The 27,524-nt window shown below is 35.3% G+C and overlaps 1 pseudogene; it reads right to left on the bottom strand.

The window, feature by feature from the left end:
- Positions 1–324: 324 nt before the first annotated feature.
- Positions 325–25,821, bottom strand: LOC127078848 (uncharacterized; annotated as a pseudogene).
- Positions 25,822–27,524: the final 1,703 nt, after the last annotated feature.

Genomic DNA, 27,524 nt, shown 5'->3' with positions numbered 1-27,524 from the left:
TGTCATAACAAATGATAAGCTTCTTAGTCCTTGCTCAAGCTTTTCATGGTATATGACAGAGTTGCTGAATTTATACGTATTTGCTATATTTGATGTTTGTGTTATGTTATAGCAGGTTCTCTTTTATTGTGGCTAGTAGACTATCACTCTGCCGCCACGAGTTAGCCCAATCGACATTACAGAAAAGTTGACATTCAGTGTAACAAACCTTGAGTACAGAGGAAATCCTCCCACACTGCTGATTTTGAGCAATGCCATATCTTTCTTGCACTACATTGATATTTCCATGAGATGGAGCTGCTCCACTGGTGATACCAAGACAGTCTCTTGCCCAATGTCCTACTTGATGGCATTAACATAGTCACCTTGTTTATTAAGGGGTGTATGATAAGTACGGAATTCAGAAGCTTGTATGACACCACCCTTGTAACCATTGAGATCTACACTATTGGTGTAAGCTCCATGGCCACCCTTTGCACAATCAGCTGATGGCAGCGCATTAAGAAACCAGGGAAGCTTCTCTTTGAACTGTGTTGTAGATGGACGATCATTAACCAAATCCGAGTGGCGGAAACATGTTGTACAGTCTTTGCAGACTCCACCAAACTCACACGGTCCTTCATCTGGGAAACAGCAAGGTGGCTGATCATCAGGTGGACAATATGAGTCATTTGTGAATTTCCGACAGCAACTAAAAGCTTCAGGTGATATCCATACAAGGAAATCATCAAGCCATGAGGCAACAGGTTTGGCAATGTAGCTTGACTTCGGTACCGATGATGCTTTAGATATCACTTCTTATAACACAAGATGAGCAGCTCATTTAAAAGAGAATTTGAATCACAGTTGCTAATGGAGCATATCTGGTTTGTATGTCTCGATTCCAAACTGTAATTGTAGTCTTTCACAACAAAATACAATGGTGGTCCCACTCTGAGGTACTCAGAAATGTTACTGAAATAACCCTGAAGGCAGGAGTCCCGCGGAAGAGCAATTTGTTGCTCAAGACCAGGTTCAATCCTGGTGCATAATGCAATGCTTGCTAAGGTAAATGCACCAAATATGGCAATGACCAAGATTTTGACTACCCATAGTCCAACAAATGGCGCGTGAACCTCCTTCATATACCGTGTCGGTAGTCCATCTGTTTCCTGCCTAGTTCCTTTAGTCTGCTCCATAGAGTGTCGGTTCAACTTAATGCATGGGAAGCAGTCAACCCTGCTATCCTTGGCTCTCTCAAAGTCTAATGTAACCAAAGCCACAAAAGCAGTGATTTGTAGAAGAAAGTCCAGCAGAACTGCTAAAGCTGCAATCATCGAGAAAACACGGCATACTGGCATAGAAACAAATGATCCTGCAGCAAATGCTAAAACCTCTGAAAAGCTGGAGAGTGTTATGGATGGTCCAACTTCTCCCATTGCATTGCTTATTTGTTCTTCTTTTGGTATGTCAGAGGGTTGCCGTTTAACAGCATCTACGATTATACACATGTTATCCACACCAACAACTTGGTCGAGAGGTAGAAAGAAGATAAATGATGTGGTGTATCTCCCAGTGCCACTGATATATAGGCAAACATTACAATATAGCTTACGAGTATTGTAATGACATCAACAATGCTTTCTCTATTTAATTCTTCCTCAATTGAACTTTCCGAAGAGAAAGACAAAGTAAGGTTGCTAGATTGCACCATTGGCAGCAATTCCTCCTTGTAATTAAAACTTAAGTGCCATTTTTGTAAATCATGTATGTTTTGGACAACTATTGATTTGTAATGAATATGACATTGATATAAATGAAAAATTGGTGTTTTTCGTAGCAAGTCAAAAATCTTTCTTTGTATTTTAGAGACCTTATGTATGATGAATTAATCATATGCTATGTAAATGGTGGACCATGATTGAATAAATGAATGAAATAAACAAAATATGAATGAGGATGTGGAAATTCTTGAATATGAATGAAAAAATCTCCAATGTAATGAAGAAATATGAATGAAAATTTTGAATATGAAATGTAGAATCTCGAATGTGAAAATGGAGAATATAAATGTGAATGAAGAAATATGTGTGGAATTTCTTTGAATTATGAATGAACGAGAAAATGAATATGCATGATGACCCAAAATAAAATATTTTGCACTTGACACATGATTTACTCGAAAGGGGGGGTGAAAACTGTAAATAAGATAAATGATAGATGAATAATCACTTCGATGAAATTGGAACGAAAGATGAAACACGAGGTTCATTTGATTCCAACAAATGAAAGAGTTTTCAAATCTCGCATGGCTAAGAAGATTAATCATCTTATACCAAAAATCAAGAAACAAAGCCCAAAAGACCCACATGGACTAGTCGTGGTAGCAAGCCCAACAACTAATGTTGGTGGGTAGCATCATGACTATATGGAATGGTCATGAAACAAAGAATGCAAACGAATGATTGATGGGAGAAATTTTCAGGGCCAAAATCGGGGTATGACACACGCAGGTCGTATTTTAAAACCCAAAACAAAATAAAGGAAAACTAAGACCATAACCGATCACCATAAGACAATAATAATAAACACATTATTATTATTATTAATTTTAATTCTTTTAATTAATTAAAACCAAATTAAATTTCGGCTACCGATCACACTACGCAGAGTTAGTCGGGGGTCCGCTGCCCCGTCAGCAAGAACGGGTGTTCCGCTGCCCGGTCAGCGAACGGTGAACCTTAATCGCATAACTCTTTGACAACACAACCCTTGTGTCGTCATTAACCCTAATGCACCAATTTCAGACCGTGAAACATATCTCGATTGTTGATTCAGTATGATTGATCAATACGTCATTGCTTCACCATACTAATGTCGGATCAAGAAGCAAACGACCATTGATCGCTCAAAGGAAAACAATCATTAAGTGTTTGAATGAATGAAACAAAAATAGTATATCATATATACCAATTTTGCATCAGGATTACTTATATCGTATATATAACTTGATCGATCTTAATTTAATTACTCGTTTATTCTTTGATTCATTATGTCTTTTAATCGTATTAATACAGAAAATACAGAAAATAAACAGCTATCAGATGCATGGTTTCATAAGTGACTCTGATACCACTGAAGGAGAAGGGCGATCCAAAACGCAGCGGAATTTAAAATTTCTCCTTTAATGATCCTTACGAATGGGCATGCTCAGTGATAGAATCGTTACCTCTTGTGGCGATTGTAACCTTTGATGCAGATCTACGGAGCGATCACGAACGTTGAACGATGACAACGCGTCTACTTAGTCCACACGAATTCTTTCAATCTCAGTGCTAGCTGCTACGAATGAAGGCTTTGAGTGAGAGATATAGAGAAACGAAATTGCAACTGCACTAATGCTTCTGCACAAGGGTTCTATTTATAGAACCACTTGTGTGGGCTATAAGCTAAAAAGCCCACTTAAGTGTATGTGGCCCATATCTTATAATATGCCAAAATCACTTAAGCGCATGCTACCTTACCATATTTCGTATTCTACTTAAGTACACCGTACCTTACAATGTTCTACAATTCACTTAAGTGCACTGTACCTTACGATGTTCCTTAGTTACTCTATCTCTCATCAATCCGTCCTTTGTGTGTGACCCTGTTGGTTTTCGCGACATTCGCAATTATATTAAATCATGCATTTAACATAATAAACAGTGAGAGGTATCTAGCAACACATCACTGCTACCCAAGACGCGAAAATGTCATGTTATCTGACAAATCCTTCTGTGATAATACTTATGTGTATAATTACCCTTTTGCCCTTATGTCTATATTGAACACAAGGCATAAACTGTGTCATCCTTGTCTAGTTCAATATTGGGCCCATAGACATTTATCCTGTTACGCAGGATGGGAAAATTCCATCTAGGTCACTCATGTCCCTTAGCATGCTTCGTGGAGTACCCATCAACTGTCTTTATGGTCATCCAGTTACGGACAATGTTTGATCAGCAATAAGGCACTCGACTCTACATCTAGGGTCCATAGTGGTTTCAGGTCGAAGGGTGGTATACACCATTATCACCATGAGAATAACTTATGACACTTTGCATAACATTCTATATAGTATTCTCATAGCGGGTCAATCCAGTATAAATATTACTCTTAATATTCATACCTATGTTTAGGACTTGATAACTCCTTATCCATGATCCATGAGATGTGATCATCAGTCTATAAACATAATAGTCTTCATGCTTTAATGTTATCCCACTTCACAATAAAGCTCGACTACGGATACTTTAAGAATAGTGTCCTTATGTTTAATGTGATCTTATGATTAAGTCACACTTGATACATTAAACGGACTATATATTCTAGTGACTTTATTAAACAAACATAATAAAGAAAAAGCCTTTTATTATTAATAAAAAATTCGATACATGTACCAAAAGTATTGGCCTTTAGGGCTTACACCAACAATGGTATCTTCTTCTTGAACTCTTTGATCGATTTATTTTATAAATTTAGTGATGTGATTGTTGCTCCCAAGTTGTTTGATACAATTACTCTTTCAAATATTTTTTCTTGGAATGTCATGATATTTGGTTGTGATTGTAATTTAATATTTGTGAAGTCAATAGAGATATTTTATAAGGTATATTTGTTTGGTTTTGATCAAATTTTAGGAGTTTAACATTGTAGATATCATCTCATTCATCTGGCCCATGAGCCCGATGAGTTTAGTTTTGGGAGTGTGCTTTTGGCAATGTATGTGTTGCTTTGTGGGTCTCACTATTAGGTATTAAAGTTTTTACTCTTCTCATGAAAAATGGTTTTTAGTCACGTTTAAACTCAAATGGTGGATATGTTTTGCAAATTTTCAACTTTATGGAGGTTCTAAGATTTTATAATGATGTTTCATGTGATAATTTAGCAAGTTGGAATGTTATTATGTTTTTGGCAATTACAAATGAAGAAAACCAAGTTGCTTTGAATTTGTTTCATGAAATGTGTCATGGATATTTAATGTCAAATAGTTACATATTTCCAAGCATCTTAACACCTTGTTGTGAACTTAAAGAGATACAAATTGGGAAATGAGTGCATGGATTGAGGATCAAATGTGAAGACCGATATCTTTGACTTTATGCAAAATTTTGATATATGAACTAAGTTTATAGACCATTCTCCTATGTGGTCTAGAAAGATAAATAACATATATCATGTCTCTAAAAAGATGAAACTAATTTCAAATATTATTAAACATAAATAACACATAACATATGTCTTAAAACATAACATTAATTTTAAACAATATTAAACATAAATAACACATACACATCATATGTTGTTTCACCATGTCTATGTAAATATATGTTGAGAAATTCAATACAGAGAACAAAGTAATATTGTGAGAAAGAGAGTTTCTCGAAGAAGAAAGAAAAGTCGTTCAATTCAAGAAGAGTGAGAAGATATGAGAAGAGAGAGAAAATATAGTTCGTTATGGCGGTTATTATATTCACTTTCTCATTTAGCATTAAATGATTACAAGTAAAAAAATAACAATAAATCTCTCTCCTAACAAGTGATAGAGCAAATTGTTTATAGACTGGTAGCATATGTATGTTAAGTACTACATAATATATATATATATATATATATATATATATATATATATATATATATATATATATATATATATATATATATATATATATATATATATATATATATATATATATATATATATATATATATATATATATATATATATATATATATATATAATCAAATGACACTAAAATGTCAAACTTAATAACATGACACATCCGATAACTCTTCATCACATATCTGTATAATAAAATTCATTGTTGGATTGAAATTTATTATCCTATAGATAATATATATAAAATTTAACATCAATCGGAAATCATTTGATATATTAACGAGATGCATAAAAGTTAACGGCTTACAAAACTTTAACAAAATCGTTAATTTTGATATATTTTTTAACATATCAAATGATTTCTGATCGATGTTAAATTTTATAGAGATGATCTATATGATAATATATTTCAATCTAACGACGAATTTTGTTATATAGATGTGCGTTAAAGTGTTATCAGAGGTATCATGTTACTCACTTTGACACATTTGTGTCATTTGCTAATGTCTTTTATATATATATATATATATATATATATATATATATATATATATATATATATATATATATATATATATAAAGATAGAGAGAGAGATTCAACTTACTTCAATAATAAGTGTTTTTTAACTTATTCAAAATCAAATTTTTTAAATTAACTCTAATTTAATGGTTAACATTTTTATTTCATTAATCATTCTATTAAATCTAAATTAAAGGCTATGATTTAGAGTAAGTTAAAAAACTCATTCTTGTAGTAAATTGAACCCCACTTTTAACAACGAATGATAAATGAGGATTTTGATCATTCGTATGCACCTGTGTACTCACTGGCCTCTTTGGTATTGTTGATGTCCATGTTCAAGGTAGAATGAGGGGTGATTTATTCTACATGAAACATGAATTCGGTTAGGTTAAGTCATTTCTATAATGCATTTTTTTAAATGTTTCCCATCTATATAAGCAAATGGTACTCATTTATAAAATTTCTTTTTTATTGTTACAATCGTTACTAGCTGGTGTGGTTGCCTCTGACGCACTTACCTCTACTTTGAGGTTAATTACTAATGTTATTCTTAAAAAATCTAAGTATGGTCTCAGCAGAGGAGCTAGTGAGTGTAACATCTCTCTCTCTTTCTCTCTCTCTCTCTCTCTCTCTCTCTCTCTCTCTCTCTCTCTCTCTCTCTCTCTCTCTCTCTCTCTCTCTCTCTCTCTCTCTCTCTCTCTCTCTCTCTCTCTCTCTCTCTCTCTCTCTCTCTCTCTCTCTCTCTCTCTCTCTCTCTCTCTCTCTCTCTCTCTCTCTCTCTCTCTCTCTCTCTCTCTCTCTCTCTCTCTCTCTCTATATATATATATATATATATATATATATATATATATATATATATATATATATTACATCCAAATATGGTTAGTTGCTATAAAAATATAATAATTATAACAATTTAAATTCATTGTAATTACCTTCTTTATGATATCATATGTATTTGAGATTGCATGTGAAATGTTGTATGCATTTGTGTTTGAGAACATACTGGTTATCGAGTATTATCACAAAAAAACATCATTGTAATGTGCACCACTGTTTCACCCAATATAACACCTAGTGACACCTCCCAACCAAGTACTAATTCATTTTCATGTTTTAATTAGTTTCTAATAAGTCTCAAATTTTCTTATTATTTAATCATGATTCACTTATATGTAATTCGAATTTCACTGTATCCTTTTGTTGTTTATTTTAGAATGATGGTTCTACCATGCAATAAAGGAAGGGAAAAAGACAATTGTTAATGGAAAACATTTATTACCTACATGGTTTGTTCATGATACATGTGTTGATATTGTCAATATATCTCGAATTCCTTTCTAAAGATATCAGAGCACATAACTTAACATCCTAGTACATTGTTTGTTATGTTCACTCTAAATCTTTATCATCTTATTATTTTAAACAATGAGTGATTGTTTTAAAAAATACAAGAAATAACTTATCCAATTAGTTTTGTAATTAGTCTGATATCCTTGCACGCCCTTTGTATTTATAATTTGAGTTGCTCTAAAACAAATGAATAGTAAATAATTTATATGCAAAATTTTGAAAGCATCGCATAATGGTTTTTAATTTATATGTAAATATCAACAAGTATATTAAATGATGGGACACACATTGTTTTTACCCCTATTCAATTTTCTATTCAAACTCTTTTTTTTTTGTTACGAGAGGACTCTTCAAATTCATTTGCGTGTGCATTAACAAAATACGAGGCTATGAATAATAAAATAGATAAAATGTATATTATGTGTGAAAATCAATCAAGCGTGTTTAATTTGTTTGTAGGTATCCACTGGTTCTCATTGATATGTTAACATGATGAACCTGATCAATATAGGTACACATTGTTACTACAATCCTTAAGATTAGAATCTCGGAGGTTGATTACAATAACACGTGCATGCCGTTTTCTATTAATCCTGATATTCTACTTTATAGCCAAATATGACACCCAAGGATAGATGATAACACTGTCATCCTTTTCAGAACTTTCAAATGGATACTTAATAGTGTGTATTATGACTTTTGCCCCCGAGGTTACAAGGTAAAACATAAAAAGTCTTAAATTTGAGTTGAGGTAAATTAAAAAATTTCGATGTCCATGTCTTGATATTTTTCGTATTTTAATAGGGTCCCAAACAAAACTACATGGGAAACTTGTCGATGTTGTTCATATTAAGTGGAGTTTTCTTAAGGGCGACATTAGATTTATCGTGTTTAGTTGGTAAGGGATGGTGAGATATCTTAAATATGAAAATAACATATGGTTTATTTATAGTAAAAGAGAAAGAATAACAATGTTATATTTTCTACATACATGGGTTGATATTATATTATAGTATTAGATCGAACTTCAGTCTCAACAATGATAGCTTCAGGATTTGACAGGGTCGAATGTGCATGTTATAGTCGAAGTTTGTTCAAGAATGCAATAGTCAAAGATATCTTATATATATATATATATATATATATATATATATATATATATATATATATATATATATATATATATGATAATTTAATTTATGATTAAAGAATATTCTAGTTTCCACATGGTAACTCTCGGCCTAGGTGATATTTACTATGAACTACTCACAATTAAGCATCAACAATGGTGGTAAAGCCTAAATATTAACCACAGATCAATCTCAATTTTTACGAAAGAGAAAACATTAAGCTCAAATTGTAAATAAGTCATATATCATAAAATCAAAATCATTACAAGGTAAAAATATATAATTGTATCATAAATTTGAACCAGGGACACCCCTAACATTTAGGGGTTTAACTACTCGTAATAATAAAGAAAAACATAGTAAAATTCATAAACATTATTGATCTAGAGATGAAAGAAGTCTTCAATCACTTAAAGCTCATGAAAATCTGAGTTTTCCAGCCTTCTACGCTTGTTTCTGCCGTCAAAATTCGTCCCCAAATCAATCTAAACCTTAAAAAAAACACTTTATGGCTTTAAATACTCAAAACTGACTCTTTTTTAAGATTCTGGAGGCACACATATGTAGGAGGTGTCAACGTGTATTGGGGATATCATATGTGTATGGGCCAGCTAAAATGTGCACTTTAGATGTTTCATACGTGTATAGGACATATGGGGGATAGGTCATACGCGTATGGGCAGAAACATGCATTTTTTTCCAGATTTGATACGCGTATGAGCAAATTGATACGCGTATGAGAAGAAAATTTTGAATTAGATTTTGGTGTCTTCATGAAAGTTGTAGCCTTATACGTTAGCTTTCATTTCCCCTAGTTGCACATTATTTAGAGTTACGACACTCTAAATATGATCAAAATATCACACGCCTATCATGATGTAAAGCGTGCTGAAAAATAGATTGTGAAACTTTCTGAAAATTCATCGCGTTCCTTTTTCGGCCATTTATTTGACTTCCTCCAACCTACAAAACATGTTAACCTTCCCAAAATGATCAAAAGTACCAGGAATAATTAAAACTAGACAAATACAAAAATAAAGAAACTAACATATAAAGCACTCAAACTATGTGGAAAATACAAATAACTTGCATACTTTCATCTGTTAAAATGATAATAACTATAGCATAAATTGTGATTGATCACAACCTCCAAACTTAGATTATTACTTGTCATCACGAAACTTTAAGAACAAAGAACTCATGTCACCCCAAATGAAAGAAAAACTTTTCATGTGCTTTAGTTGTTGGTGTAAGCCCTAGAGGCCAATACTTTTGGTAATTGTATCGAATTATTTATTAATAATAAAAGGCTTTTTCTTTATTATGTTTGTTTAATAAAGTCCCTAGAATAGCTAGTCTGTTTAATGTATCAAGTATGACTTAATCATGAGATCACATTAAACATAAGGACATTATTCTTAAAGTATCCGTAGTCGAGCTTTAGTGTGAAGTGGGATAACATTAAAGCATTAAGACTATTATGTTTGTAGACTGGTGATCACATCTCATGGATCATGGATAAAGAGTTATCAAGTCTTAAACATAGGTATGAATATTAGGAGTAATATTTATACCGGATTGACCCGCTATGAGAATACTATATAGAAAGTTATGCAAAGTGTCATAAGTTATTCTCATGGTGATAATGGTGTATGCCACTCTTCGACCTGAAACCACTATGGACCCTAGATGTAGAGTCAAGTGCTTTATTGCTGATCAAACGTTGTCCGTAACTGGATAACCATAAAGACAGTTGATGGGTACTCCACGAAGCATGCTGAGGGACATGAGTGACCTAGATGGAATTTGTCCATCCTGTATAACAGGATAAATGTCTATGAGCCCAATATTGAACTGGACAAGGATGACACGGTCTATGCCTTGTGTTCAATATAGACATAAGGGCAAAAGGGTAATTATACACATAAGTATTATCACATAAGGAATTGTCAGATCACATGACATTTTCGTGTCTTGGGTAGCAGTGATGTGTTGCTAGATACCGCTCACTGTTTATTATGTTAAATACGTGATTTAATATAATTGCCAACGTCACGAAAACCTACAGGGTCACACACAAAGGACGGATTGATGAGAGATAGAGTAACTAAGGAATACCATAAGGTACGGTGCCCTTAAGTGAATTATAGAACATCGTAAGGTACAGTGTACTTGAGTAGAATACGAAATATGGTAAGGTACCATGGGCTTAAGTGATTTTGGGCATATTATAAGATATGGGCCAAAATACACTTAAGTGGGCTTTTAGCTTGAAGCCCACACAAGTGGTTCTATAAATAGAACCCTTGGGCAAAAGCATTCATAGCGGTTGCATTATTTTCGTTTTCTCACTCACTCTCTCTCTCACTCAAAGCCTTCACTTGTACCAGCTAGCACTGAGATTGAAGGAACCCGTTCGTGTGGACTGAGTAGAGACGTTGTCATCGTTCATCGTTCGTGATCGCTCCGTGGATCTGCATCAAAGGTTTTGATTGTCACAAGAGATCTGCACCAAAGGTTTCAATCGTCACAAGAGGTAAATATTCTATCACTGATCATGACCATTCGTAAGGATCTCTAAAGGAGAAAATTTTAATTTCCGCTGCGTTTTGGATCGCAATTCTCCTTCAGTGGTATCAGAGCCACTTACGAAACCATGACTCAGATAGCTGTTTAATTTCTGTATTAATATGATTAAAAGACAGAATGAATCGATTAATTAAACGGGTAATTAAATTTGGCGTCATGAGTGTACGAGTTGGATGATTGATGTTGACTATGCTTCGATACCGACATTAGTATGGTGAAGCAGCGATACATCGATCGTCCATAGGTTACGCAATTGAGACCGATCAACTTATATATGATATAAGTAATCCTAATGCAAAGTACGGTATATGTGATATACTGTTTCTGTTTCGTTCATTCAAACACTAAATGGTTGTTTTCCTTTGAGCGATCAATGGTCATTTGCTTCGGAATCCGACATTAGTATGGTGAAGCAATGACCTGTTGATCAATCATACTGAATCAACAATTGAGGTGTGTTTGACGGTCTGAAATTGGCGCATTAGGGTTGGTGACGGCGCAAGGGTTGTGCCGTCAAGGAGTTGTGAATTTAGGGCTTTTTGGAAGAGGTCTGTAGACTGTTTCAAAGTTCTGTTATTTTGGCCGCGTGAAGCTCGTGTGACGAGCGTAACAAACTGGATGCGTGACGGTCGTAACAAGGACGTGACAGTCGTCACATGCCTTGTGACGGTCGTCACACTCACATTGCCTGTGACGGTCGTCACACTCCCAGAGTCAAAATTTTGGGGTTTCTGTTTTGTGACTACGCAAGGGTTGTGTGATCGGTCGCCGAAATTTAATTTGGTTTAATTAATTAAAGGAATTAAAATTAATAATAATAATAATAATATGTTTATTATTATTGCCTTGTGGTGATCAGTTATGGCCTTAGTCTTCCTTCATTTTATTTTGGGTTTTTAAATACGACCTGCGTGTCGTGCCTCTCCTTTTAATCTCTTAATGTAACTTCTTTTCTCATCTCAAACCCTCGTATGAAAAACGAGTTTCTTCTGTAATGTAATGGAGAAAGAGAAGAAGACAATGTTATGAAGAAAGAGAAGAATTCAATGTCAGAGGAGGACAACCTTGAAGATCAAAGGAGGGCAACCTTGAAGATCTTGCTTGGAGAAGCTTAGATCGTTGTAGGTTAGCTTAGGTTCTCTCATTGGCTTGGGAGAACAATTGCGCTAGGGGCCATAACTGTTTCATTTTGTTTGTATGTATGTTGATGCATGTGAATGTATGTTGATGCATGTGAGAGACGATTTATATGATAAATAAGCCGGTGAGATCATAACAATTATAATTCCCTCAAATTAAATATTAAGTTTATGCTTTCCAAGTTTTAAGACTCATCAAGACTAGTAATGGATAATGTAGGTTTCGCCTACGCGAGGTGCATGATCTATATATTAGTAAGGTGCGATGGGATAATTGTAATATCCAACTGTTAAAACAATGGGTCAAACTTAACTAAACAAATTATAATAAGATTATATATATGTTTAGAAGCAAGAGTTGGGAATGATCCATATGATTGGAATAAGGAGTTATTCACCCAACTGAAATTTTCGAGAGTTGTATGAGATACAATTGGAAGGAGTTCCTACCTAAATAACCTAGTTTTGTGTAATCCGCCTACGCGGACTTAGAACGAAGTGAAATATGGATCTCGACCCACTAGAAAATCTTCCAACGGGATTTTCCGAAACAAATGATGAGGGTCATTTATTTTGAGTAAAATAGTGGGAGCATATTTAATTAAAGGCCTAATTAAATGTGTCAATGATACTTATATTTTCATTAATCCTTGTGTAGATTACCATGACAACAAACACCTCTAACAACATATTGCGATCAAACCTGAGGATTGTCCTCAAACATGATAAAGGGAAAGGCAAGGAAGTTGCCAAACCCAAACCCACTAGTACTGTTTTAAAGCCTAGTGGAGACATAGAAAAGAAAGGCACCTGCTTCCATTGCGGTAAGATCGGACGCTGGAAGAGGAACTGCCCAAAGTACTTGGAAGATAGGAAGTATGGAGTAGAGACTCCAACTTTAGGTATTTTTGTTATTGAAATTAATTTATCTACTTCTGCATCATGGGTATTAGATACTGGATGCGGTTCTCACATTTGTACAAATGTGCAAGAACTAAAAGGGAGTAGAAAATTGGCAAAAGGTGAAGTTGACCTACGAGTTGGTAATGGAGCAAAGGTTGCTGCCTTTGCCGTAGGAATTTATGAATTGACTTTACCTAGTGGTTTAATAATTCAGTTAGAGAACTGTTATTATGTACCAGCAATTAGCAGGAATATTATTTCCGTTTCTTGTTTGGACAAGTTTGGTTTTTCATTCATAATAAAGAACAATTGTTGTTCAATTTATTTGAATGATATATTCTATGCTACTGCACAAATGAACAATGGACTATATGTCCTTGATCTTAAAATGCCTATTTATAACATTAATACTAAAAGGATGAAACCTAATGAGTTAAATCCAACTTACCTTTGGCATTGTCGATTAGGCCACATAAATGAGAAACGCATTTCCAAACTCCATAAAGATGGACTGTTGGACTCTTTTGATTATGAATCATATGAGACATGCAGATCTTGTTTGATTGGAAAGATGACAAAGTCTCCATTCACAGGAAAAGGTGAAAGAGCTAATGATCTTTTGGCCCTCATACATACGGATGTATGTGGTCCACTGAACATACCAGCCAGAGGAGGTTTTCAATACTTCATCACATTCACTGATGATTTCAGTAGATATGGTTATGTGTATTTAATGAAACACAAATCAGAGTCCTTTGAAAAGTTCAAAGAATTCAAGAATGAAGTACAAAACCAACTAGGTAAGAATATTAAAGCTCTTCAATCAGATCGAGGTGGTGAGTATTTAAGCCTAGAGTTTGATGACCATCTAAAAGAGTGTGGGATCCTATCCCAACTTACTCCTCCCGGAACACCCCAATGGAATGGTGTATCTGAGAGAAGAAATCAAACCCTGTTAGACATGGTCCGATCCATGATGAGTCACACCGATCTTCCAAACTCCTTTTGGGGACATGCGCTATTGACAGCAGCTTACACACTTAACCGTGTTCCATCCAAAAAGGTTGAGAAGACACCATATGAGATATGGAGTGGTAAGAAACCACATATGTCTTACATGAGGATTTGGGGTTGCGAGGTTTATGTGAAACGACAAATTTCAACTAAGCTTGAGCCCAAATCTGACAAATGCTTATTTGTGGGGTATCCTAAAGAAACAAGAGGGTATTACTTCTACAATCCTTCTGAGGGCAAAGTGTTTGTCGCTCGAACTAGAGTTTTCCTAGAAAAGGATTTTATTTCCAAAGGAACCAGTGGGAGGAAAGTAGAGCTTGAAGAAATTCAAGAATCACAAAGCATAGATACACCTATGGAGGAATTAGAGCAGGAAACACAAGAAGTTGTGGAAGAGCAACCTGCTCAAGTAAAACAAGACCAGCGTAGGTCAAGCAGGATACGTCAACTACCTGAGAGATATGGATATGTCATAACTGATCAAGGTGATGTATTACTAATGGATCAAGATGAGCCTGTGACCTACCAAGAGGCCATAACTGGTCCCGAGTCTGAGAAGTGGCTAGAAGCCATGAAATCTGAAATGGATTCCATGTACACAAACCAAGTTTGGACCTTGGTAGAGCCTCTTGTAGGAGTTAACCTATAGGATGCAAGTGGGTCTTCAAAAAGTAGACTGACATGGATGGTAAGGTACATACCTATAAGGCAAAACTGGTTGCAAAAGGATATAAACAAATTCATGGGGTTGACTATGATGAAACCTTTTCACCAGTTGCAATGCTTAAATCTGTTCGGATTTTACTTGCTATCGTTGCATATCATGATTATGAAATATGGCAGATGGATGTCAAAACTGCTTTCCTTAATGGAAATCTTCTTAAGGATGTGTACATGACACAGCCTGAAGAATTTGACATACCAGAGGTAGCCCAAAAGATATGTAAGTTACAGAGATCAATCTATGGATTGAAGCAAGCTTCCAGAAGCTGGAATCTTCGTTTTGATGAAACAGTAAAACAATATGGATTCATCAAGAACGAAGATGAACCTTGTGTCTACAAGAAGGTTAGTGGGAGCATGATCGTTTTCTTGGTATTGTATGTAGATGACATATTACTCATTGGAAACGATATCCCTACCCTACAACAAGTAAAGTCTTGGTTTGGGAAATGCTTTTCTATGAAGGACCTAGGTGAAGCAGCCTATATATTAGGAATCAGAATCTATAGAGATAGATCACAAAAACTGCTTGGCCTAAGTCAGAGTACATACATAGACAAAGTGTTGAGACGCTTTAATATGCATGATTCCAAGAAAGGATTCATACCTATGCAACATGGCCTGTGTCTATCAAAAACACAATCCCCTTTAACTAAGGAAGAAAGGGATCGCATGAATAAGATTCCATATGCATCTGCAATAGGATCTATCATGTATGCCATGTTATGTACTCGACCAGATGTATCGTATGCTTTAAGTGCAACGAGTAGGTACCGATCTGATCCTGGTGATGCTCACTGGGTAGCTGTCAAGAATATCCTTAAGTATTTAAGAAGGACTAAGGACTCATTAATGATATATGGAGGTCAGGAAGAGTTGGCTGTAATTGGATACACTGATGCTAGCTTCCAGACAGATAAGGATGACTTTAGATCGCAATCTGGTTATGTGTTTTGCTTAAACGGTGGCGCTGTGAGCTGGAAAAGTTCAAAGCAAGATACAGTTGCTGATTCTACAACCGAGGCCGAGTATATTGCTGCCTCAAGTGCAGCAAAGGAAGCTGTTTGGATCAAAAAGTTCATTAGTGAACTTGGCATAGTTCCTAGCATTGTGGATCCCATTGGTCTCTACTGTGATAACAATGGTGCTATCGCACAAGCCAAGGAGCCTAGATCTCACCAACGATCCAAACACATACTTAGGCGTTATCATCTCATTCGAGAGATAATAGATAGAGGAGATGTGAAAATATGCATAGTACCTACACTTGACAATATTGCTGACCCACTGACAAAGCCTCTTGCGCAGCAAAAGCATGATGGCCATACTAGATCTATGGGTATTAAGGGTATGCTTGATTGGCTCTAGTGCTAGTGGGAGATTGTTGGTGTAAGCCCTAGAGGCCAATACTTTTGGTACTTGTATCGAATTATTTATTAATAATAAAAGGCTTTTTCTTTATTATGTTTGTTTAATAAAGTCCCTAGAATAGCTAGTCTGTTTAATGTATCAAGTATGACTTAATCATGAGATCACATTAAACATAAGGACACTATTCTTAAAGTATCCGTAGTCGAGCTTTAGTGTGAAGTGGGATAACATTAAAGCATTAAGACTATTATGTTTGTAGACTGATGATCACATCTCATGGATCATGGATAAAGAGTTATCAAGTCTTAAACATAGGTATGAATATTAGGAGTAATATTTATACCGGATTGACCCGCTATGAGAATACTATATAGAAAGTTATGCAAAGTGTCATAAGTTATCCTCATGGTGATAATGGTGTATGCCACTCTTCGACCTGAAACCACTATGGATCCTAGATGTAGAGTCAAATGCTTTATTGCTGATCAAACGTTGTCCGTAACTGGATAACCATAAAGACAGTTGATGGGTACTCCACGAAGCATGCTGAGGGACATGAGTGACCTAGATGGAATTTGCCCATCCTGCATAACAGGATAAATGTTTATGGGCCTAATATTGAACTGGACAAGGATGACACGGTCTATGCCTTGTGTTCAATATAGACATAAGGGCAAAAGGGTAATTATACACATAAGTATTATCATAGAAGGAATTGTCAGATCACATGACATTTTCGTGTCTTGGGTAGCAGTGATGTGTTGCTAGATACCGCTCACTGTTTATTATGTTAAATACGTGATTTAATATAATTGCCAACGTCACGAAAACCTACAGGGTCACACACAAAGGACGGACTGATGAGAGATAAAGTAACTAAGGAATACCGTAAGGTACGGTGCCCTTAAGTGAATTATAGAACATCGTAAGGTACAGTGTACTTAAGTAGAATACGAAATATGGTAAGGTACCATGGGCTTAAGTGATTTTGGGCATATTATAAGATATGGGTCAAAATACACTTAAGTGGGCTTTTAGCTTGAAGCCCACACAAGTGGTTCTATAAATAGAACCCTTGGGCAAAAGCATTCATAGCGGTTGCATTATTTTCGTTTTCTCACTCTCTCTCTCTCACTCAAAGCCTTCACTCGTACCAGCTAGCACTGAGATTGAAGGAACCCGTTCGTGTGGACTGAGTAGAGACGTTGTCATCGTTCAACGTTCGTGATCACTCCGTGGATCTGCATCAAAGGTTTTGATTGTCACAAGAGATCTGCACCAAAGGTTTCAATCGTCACAAGAGGTAAATATTCTATCACTGATCATGACCATTCGTAAGGATCTCTAAAGGAGAAAATTTTAATTTCCGTTGCGTTTTGGATCGCAATTCTCCTTCATTAGTACCTCTAAGATCTTCCATGGCTCCTATTTATTGCTACTTTCGATTTTGCTGGATTACCGAGGTCGATTGATTGACCACACCTTCACTTGAAATCACTACTTCATATGTCATCTTAATTCATACTCTCACTAAATCTCTCGGGTGTTAATGTGTTTTACACTCAAAATTCACAATACACAATATCATACCATATGCTTGAATACATTCTCTTTCGATGTCAATATGCACGATACGCACACTCTTTGAGATCTTTATGGTTGTAACGGGGCTAGGGTTAAGGTGGGATACTTTTGGAAAAGTATGCTAAGGTACATAGTAAATACGATTGTTATTTTCACTATGTCATTCTGATGGATTAATGTTGGAATTCTTTCTTGCACTCATCCTTTAGGATCAACTGTTTTCGAGGATTCAACTTTTGGATTTGTCTTTATTTTTTATATTTGCTGACTTCTCCTTCTTTCAAGTGCCTCGATGATTATTTTTCTTATTTTTTTAAATTTAATTTTTCAAATTTTCATCTTTTTTTTTCAATCATCAGGTGCCCTCATTTGTACTAACGTTGCACAACTACTCTAAACTTAAATGTTGTTATCCCAACAACAATCCCAAACTTAGAATGAACATAGATCTGATAACTCACATAAATATTTTGAACAGAGTGGGGAAGTGTTTGGGTCGTGGGTTAATATGATGTGGTTTTTAAAACAAACAAATGGATAAAGGCTCAAATGGTGTTAACAATGGATAATAATAAAAAATGATGGCCAAAAAGGCTCAGGGGTAATAACAAAAAACGTGTCTTAGTGTATGAAATCATGCAACCCAAATCAGAAAAGAACTTAAGCAAGTTCTGAATGATAAAGATATATTGAATGCTCTCTTATGATGTACATTGTGTTTGGCTTTTTTGGGCTTTCACCGTGTTGGGTAGAGCTGACAACCTCCACAATATCTCTTACTCGATGTGGCTTCTGAATCAGTTGCAACAAACTTGCCCAACCTTTAGTCCAACTCAATTAAACCAATCAAATCATTTAGAAGTATATAAAAAATATTTTTGTGAATTAGCATGCATAGAGGACACACATGCCTTTAGTTTGTGTACTTTTCACACAACCACTAAAGTTATAATTATCATATTACTATATGAAAGTAAACAACAACAAAAAATAAACCAACTAAAAGCAAACAAAACTAAAAAATTAATATAAAATTGAAACTATAAAATAAAAATTACGAATACATTTCTTGGGTTGCCTCCTAAACAGTTCTCTTTTAACGTCATTAGCTCGACGCCGCATTCCCCTGTTATGGGGGTGTCGCATCCCGAAAAATACGATTCCTCGCGATGGTCGCGGAAAAAATTTACGTTCGAACAGAGTCGCCACTGAACTTTATTTATCCCAATGAAGGAATAGGAAAATATCAATAAAACCTTTAGGAAATAGAATAATGGTCGTCGCAACCATATTCGGGTTCGGGAGTTGATTACGCAAGGGGAAGGTATTAGCACCCTTCACGTCCGTTGTACTCAACGGGAACCTTTTAGTTCTAATGTGTGTTTCGGGTGTTAATTCATGTTTGTTTGTTATATTTGGGTTATAAAATATTAAAAATAGAAATGGATGAGAACAAAGGGAAATGAGAGGTTTTTTTATTAGTGTGCTCGCGAAGATACAGCAATCTCCTGCCTACGTATCCTTATGGTGCAATAAGGAAGTCAGAGCATTCGTAGTTCGGGGAACTACAGTTGGTTGGTGTTTTTTAATAAGCAACTATTTAGATCGCATCCTAAAGGCTAAACGTTGGCTTGTCTACTCTCGGCGGAGGCTTAAGCACTAGTTTGTTGTGCGTATTAGAAAGGATTAACAGTGTTCTTTCTGAAAGAGTTTTGGTCACACGGGGGCGACAATTTGGATTAATATGTTGGATATTTTGCTTGACTGGTTTCGATCGCACGAGGGCGAGGACAGATAAATTTGATGCGTGGAGATATTTTGGGTTGGATGACGATTACTCGGACAATCAAGTAAAACAACTCGTATCCTAACAATCGAAAAAGGGAATAGAAGACTCTAGATCGCTTTCTTTTTCATCTGAGTGATTATGAAAATAGGTTTATGTATGGTTGAGGTGTTGTTATATAAACGGCAAATACTCGAATGGCTGAGTAAGACAACTCATATCCAAGCATTTGAGGAGAGGAATCGAAGGCTCAAGACCATCCCCCTTTTCGTATAGTTTATCACGAAAATGATTTGATTAATTTATTGACTTATGGAAAAATGACAATTATTTGACTAACCGAGTAAGAGATCTCGTATTCAAACAACCGAGGAGAGGAGTTAAAGGCTCAAAACCATCCCCCTTTCATTTAGTTTATTATAAGAATGTTTTGATTTAATCGGGTTTAGAAGTTTGTAGAGAAACGACAATTGTCTAACTAACCGAGTAAGAGAACTCGTATTCAAACAATTGGAGAGAGGAGTTGAAGGCTCAAAACCATCCCCCTTTTCATTTCGTTATTATGAAAATAATTTGATCTCAATAAGCTTAGGCGAGTTAGAAATGACAATTATTTGACTAACCGAGTAAGAGAACTCGTATTCAAATAATCGAGGAGAGAAGTTGAAAACTCAAAACCATCCCCCTTTTCATTTCGTTATTATGAAATGGTATCTAATTGTAATTAGTTGTTTTATTTAATTAATTTTGAATAAAATACTCGACATTGGATCAAGGTTTTAAATTTGTGTTTTTGTGAATAAATTGGATTTTATTTAGTGAATCAATCATCTACTCGATTAATTAATAACCGAATAGGTCCCATTGTAAGAAAGCCCAAGACTAAGCTATGTGAGGTTGATGGCGATGCTTAAAAGCAATCGGCTTACGAAAGTATTGGAAAATGGGGTTCAATATTCAATCGAGAAGTGATTGACTTTTAAATAGTTTATGATTTTTGAATCGATGAGATTGAAATGGATTTAGTTAATGAATTAATGAATTAATGATGAAGTTGAATAAAATCAAATTTGAGGATGGTTTGAAATTGTGATAATGAAAAAATTGATCAATATTTAATTATTAAAATTAATTTATTAAAATTCAGTTAAATCGATTAATTAAGTCAATTAAGATTAATTATCAAAATTATTTAACTAAATTAAATAATTAAGTTAATTAAAATTGATTAATCAAAATTAAACTAATTAAGCAAAAATTTAATCAATTAACTAATTTAATTAAAAGAGAAATAAATAAGTGACAATGTTGATTTAAAAAATGATCGGATTGAATTTGCCATAATGTGTTTAAAAACCGGTTTGCGCGTAGTGACAACACGAGTAATGTCATATGCAAAATCATAACTCGGTGAAAATATCCAATTGATATGTTGAAATTTGGGCGGCACAACGACATAAAATTGTCGAATCCGCGGATCGAAATTCCGACTTTATCGCAATGGAATCAAATTTAAATAGCAACCACTCAATATTATTTATAATATGTTACCAAAAATCAGTAACAACACAACATAATCAGATCGAAATTTACATGCACCGCAATATTCTATTAACATTATAGTTACAGATTTTATAAACAAACTACATTTTAAAACAACAGTAATACAAATTACTAATCAAAACACAAATGCATATGCACCATGTTCATGGAACAAAAACAAACCTCCAGTATTACAAACCAACTTTTTTTTAAAAGCCATGCAATTTAATATGAACACCATATTCATGAAATAATAAGGTTATGTGCAATATCAACATGCAGTATCAAAATTACAGTATAAAAATTCAATAAATACTATCACTAATGGCTATGCAAAAGAAATTCCATATGCAACATCAAAAATTAATATAACATTAAACAATCATGAAACAATAACATCTAAAAAATTGAATTGAAATTAAACTTAGTAACATTAGAAACTTGGATAAAACTGAAATTTGATTCAAAAAATTACCGCGATGTCGAATTGTTGCCAGGAAATGAAACCAACGGTAACACATCACTTCAATATTTATCGCACCGGCGCATCCGTGGAATTCATCTCGTACATGGCATGAAAGATTAAAACAAACATTCAGCAACGAGGTTGTTGTAGAGTTTGATATACGTGTTGCAAGTTACACAACGCGTTTGGGTTGCCTTCCATTTCAAATCCTAACCGGACCAGCACCTGCATAAAAGTCAAAACCAACAACAATCCAATAGAAGAACACCTTGCTAACTCGAAATCATCCAAAACACCGTTGAAGCAAGAGGCTCCTTTATTGTTCGATGTTGCCGCTGTAGCAAAGGTAGACTGCACTGTAGCAGTTTTGTTGTTCGGAAATCTTGCGAGCTTGCTTCGGTCAACGAAATCCTAACGGATCACAAATTCCAGATCTTGGTGATATCCAGGAACTTTGTGGTGGCTGAAAGAATTTTCGATGGTCAAGCGACATGAAGGTTTATGGTGTCGTTGAGTCTAGTTGCGGGTCTGTGGCGGTAACCATTCATTCGCGCGGTGGTTGAGACAGAAGTGTCCTTGGATATTAAATGGGTGGTTCGCGGTTCAGAGGGAGAACGGTGAGGGGGATCCAGCGGAAGGTTTGTGTGATTATGAGGGAGAAGACGAAGTGTGAAGGTTGTTGTTTGCTCCATGGTGGGTTGAAACGGTGGAATAGAGAGGCTTACACGGTTGAGAGGTGATTGTCGGTGGCGTTGGAAGCTTAGATGTGAATGGTTATGATGATGTTACAGGGTTAACAATGGAAGATGGAGGTTGTGTTTAGGCGATGTAGTGAGAAAGAAGAATGTGGTGGAGGGGAAAAGCGGCGGTAGGTGGTGAACGGTTTTGGCGTTTTTGCTGAAGGAGAGGTGGGTAATAGTGAGGTGAATGAGAGAGATCGAAGAAGAGGAACAGTGATTCCTCCTTTTCTTTTTCTTTCTGTTTTCTTTTTAGTAGAGAGAGGAGAGAGGGACGTGAGGGATGTGTGTGGTATCCAATGAGAGTTGTGAGTGAGTGCCTTTAATGAGAGAGGAAACGTGTAGGGAGTGTGAAGAGTGGCGTGTGGTAGATGTTTAGTCGGCGCAGAGAGAGACGTGTGTGAGACATCAGTGAGAGACGTGTCGGAAGCGTGAGAGAGTGATGCAAGCTAGATTTTCAATACTGTTGGAAGTGTATCAGTAGTAAAAAAAAGAATAGGAATCCAATGTTAATTTCATTTTATTTTTTGAAAACAATTATTATTTAAATTTTCCTATTAAAAATTTCTAATAAATGCTTTGATTTAAATAAATTCTAATTATTTTAGTTGAATAATTAACCTAACAAAAATAGTGATCGATTATAAATATAAGTCGAATAAAAATTTGCTCGAAAAAAATTAAATCAGATACATTAAAATGATGAGCACAAAATATACTTATAAAAAAAATACAACGTTTCTTCAAATTCTGAAATAAGTTTGCACCGGTTAAAAGGTTCAGGCGGGTCAAAACGTAACTGAAACAGCCGCTGAAAAATACAACGAGCACACCAGGTTAAACTACATGAACCGTAGATTAATAATACTGGCGTCTGCAATTTTAGTTTCGAAACTTTTTATCCGCTGATTTTGTCCGTACTTGAGAAAATGATCCAATCGATTTGTCTGTATTTTCAATAAATTTATTCTGACTGATATTTTAGTTATTATTCATAATGGAATGCACGTCATGTTGTGCATATGATGCAAATTAAAAATGAAGTCGATTTAAAAAAATTTAAATATGCCGGGACAAAATTGGGGTATGACAGGGGGTACTTCAGTTTCCACACTTTGTTGCTTGTCTTTTCCGAAACAAAGAAATCATCTTTTTTAGATATAAGGACTACTTTGTGCCACTGGTTATTTCCAACTTCTATAACCTTACCTTGATGTCGCTTTCTCTTCTTTCTCTTGGCTTTTGGAATGTAAATAAGAGTTTTTCCTTTCGGGGTTTTTTATAAAGGCGATGCCAATTGAGATGGCATTCTTTAGACTTTTTATGATGTTGGCATGTTACTTTATCCTTTAACATTTGTCTTTGTCATGCCTACTTGATAGTAATTTTTTTGTCTATCTCTTGCTTCCTGTTTTCAAGCACATTCAAGGTTATTTCATCATCATAAACTCTTAAAGTCAGTGTATCGTGTTCTATGTCGAAATTGCATTGACTTGTCCGCAAGAATGGTCGACCCAAAATGATAGGTGTCTCTTCATCCTCAGGTATGTCCATGATCACAAAATCAACAAGAAAACTAAATTCCTCTATTGTCACCAATACATCTTCCGCTGTCCCATATGCATTCTTTGTGGAGTGATATGCAAATTTCAGATTTGTCCCTGTATCGCTGACATTTCCAATGCCAAGCCTTTGATAAATTGACAACGGAATCAGACTCACACTAGCTCTCGAATCAATAAGTACCTTCTTAAAAGTTTTGTCTTTTATAGTGCATGAGATTGTAACTGTGATAGATTTAAGATGCTTCTGCTTGATTGGTATTCTCCAATCTGATGATATTACACTACACTTCCATTAAAGGTTATCGGCCCATCTTCTATTGGTCTCTTTTTAGAGATTACCTATTTCATTAATTTTTGGTACATGGGTATTTGCTCAAGTGCTTCAAAGAAATGCATATTGATCTCAAAATTTTTGAACATTGTGATGAAATTCTCAAAGTCGTTCTCTTTTGGATCCTTCTTTGTCACTCTCTGAGGGTAAGGTAACTTAATCACTGGTCTAGCCTCTTTTTTAGTTGTTTCTTTAGTTGGCTTTATGGGTGGTATAACTTCTTCTGGTTCTTTCTTATTTTCCCTTACTTCCAGATCTACCTTTATGACATGGTCATCTTTTTTTGCCTTCTCTTTTTCATCTCTAGCAACTTTCTGACTTTTTATTGTGACAATATAAACTTTCTTATGATTTCTCATATTTTGTATTGTTGCACTCAGAAGGGTGCCTTGAGCTTGATTTAAGAGTTGTTATGCAATCTGTCCCACTTGAGCTTCCAAATTCTTAAATGCAACTATAATGTTCCTTTTGTTGTTCCATGTCTCTTGCTTAAATTGGCCATTTTGAGCAGCCATATTTTCAATAGCTATTTCCCAATCTGCTTTCTATGGTGCTTGTTGTTGATGTTCTTATAGGAATTAATTCTGAAAGTTCTGTTGAGGTTGAAACTGTTGTTCATTCTCATATTGCATTGGGCCCTGCTTTTGAACATTAACTTGCTGGTCTTTTTAGGAGAAGTTTGGATGATTCTTCCAACCTAAGTTGTAAGTATTAAAATAGGGATTATTCCGTTTGAGATAACTAACTTCTTTTACATGTTGAAGGTGTGCAACACAATACATGGCAAAATGAGGACCTCCTCAAAATTCACAACTAACTACAATAGCTTGTTGGACTTGAGCTACCTGCTGAGTACCTACATTTAGTGCCTTAAATCTCTTTTCAACTTCAACCGCAACCTGATCTTCTAACTTAACAACATGTGTAGCCAGTTTCAAATCAATCACCCATTCTGGTTTACTTGTGCATCTATCATATAATTCAAGATGTTCACTTGCAACAATGGCTTCAATGATCTTCTTTATACCAATGGTTATTGTAAAACTGGATGAGCCACCAACAGCTGTATCAATCAATTACTTCGTCTTTAACCTGAGCCCAGTTACAAACATTTGCATTTGTTCAATTTTATATAGATTATGTGTAGGACATGCAACTAAAAGTCTCTTGAATATTTTATATGCATCACCTAATGATTCACCTTCCCTCTATTTGAAGTTTAGAATTTCATATCTTTTTATGAGAAAAACTAAAGCAAAAAAATACTCATTCAGAAAGGTCATTTCCATCTCTTCCCATGTGGTGATGCTATCAGCTAGAAGTGAATAAAACCATTTTTCTGCATCCTCTGCTAGAGTAAATGGAAACATTCTCAGTTGCTTACTTTCTTCAGTATGCCCTTCTATCTTCAGAGTAATACTCATTGTCAGAAACCTTTGCAGATGTTTATTGGCATCTTCATTGATTTTTCTTGTGAAAGGTCTCTTTTCAAGTTGGAGAATGGTAGTAGGATGCAACTGAAAATTGGAAACATTCACCAGTTGGTTTACTATTGTCAATCGACCCCCCAATGCATTTGTTCTTCCATAGTCACCCAATAATCTTTCAGGTTGTGGATCGACCCCCACCTCTAACCATTTGAATTAATCTCCATGACCATAGTGAATTACATGTGAAATTAAGTATTATTTTAATAAAGAATATTCTAGTTTCAATAGGGTAACCCTAAGCCTAAGTGGTATTGAAGCTAGCGGAAATATACCCGAACGTATCGCACACTCGAACATACAACAAAATCGCCATCGAACTTTATTTATCCCCAAAGGGAAGGGAAAACATCGATAAAACCCGGGGGAAAGAGATATGTTGGGTAAGCAAGTCGGTTATGCAAGGGAAATGTATTAGCACCCCTAACATCCATGGTACTCCATGGGAACCGTTTTGATTGTTCTCGTTCGGATAAGTGTTATCTAAGATTACTCGCAAAAGAATGGGAAAAGGAAAGAGAATAAATAAAGTGTTATATGAAGATTAGGACCCTCATGCCTACGTATCCTCATAGTGCAATGAGAAATTCAGAGCTCCGTAGTTCAAGGAACTAGAGGCAAGAGATGAAAAGAAGTGTGATCAAAGTATGGTCTGAACCAAAGAATAATATGATTTAAACTCCAACAGGGAGAAATATGAACCCAAGAGTAAACAAGTATGAACCAACAAGTGAGGGCCTACAACGCAGTATCACTGTATTGGAACAACAGAAAAAGAGAGGAATTAGGTGTTTGGGATACAGGCCAAACATCTGTTGGTTCACAAGGAGGTACAAGATAGAGCGCAAAGGTATAATGTGTTTGGCTCAAAGGATAAGGTATATCACATGAAGTGAAGGAAGGTAGAATATGAATATAGGTCGTGATTAATGTTCCATGGAGATGAACGGAAGGAATTCCCTAAGGCAAGGATAATAAATAAGTATGCTCGCGAAGGATTCAAACCCTCGTGCCTATGTATTCTTATCGTGCAATGAGAAAGTCAGGGCAATCGTAGTTCAGCCTACTACGGCTGAAAGTAAAGAGAGATTCGATAGGATTGCCTAAAGGCGAGGTAGATTGCTTAATAAGCAAGGACGTGACACTAACCGATGATGGTAATTAACCACAAGGACGAATGAGATATGATTGGCCTATACACGAGAGGGTTTACAAGACAAAAGATTCGTGTAAGCGCGAGAGGTCTTATAAGACGGACAATGATTATGAAATGATTAGCCTACACACGAGAGGATTTACAAGGCAAAAGATTCGTCTAAGCACGAGAGGTCTTATAAGACGAACACTGATAGGGGGTTTGCCAAAGCTCAAGAGGACTGATAAGGCAAACAAAAATCAAGAAGTAGGCCTAAGCAAAAGAGGATTGACGAGGCTCACAATGAATAGGGGTTTTCCAAAGCACAAGAGGACTGACAAGGAAAATAATGATTGAGTTGATTGATTATGATTTAAAGACTTGATTTCAAGGGAATTGATCCAAAGGATATCTGAATGTCAAAGGGAGTATGATTAATGATCCACTGAGGAGAGAAAAGATTGATATGCAATGATGCTTCAATAATGAAGTGTTGAATGGTATG

This window comes from Lathyrus oleraceus, chromosome 5, assembly GCF_024323335.1.
Source record: "Lathyrus oleraceus cultivar Zhongwan6 chromosome 5, CAAS_Psat_ZW6_1.0, whole genome shotgun sequence".
NCBI classification, from domain to species: domain Eukaryota; kingdom Viridiplantae; phylum Streptophyta; class Magnoliopsida; order Fabales; family Fabaceae; genus Lathyrus; species Lathyrus oleraceus.
The sequence above is the reverse complement of the archived record's forward strand: the minus strand, read 5'-3'. Positions and strand labels throughout refer to the sequence as shown.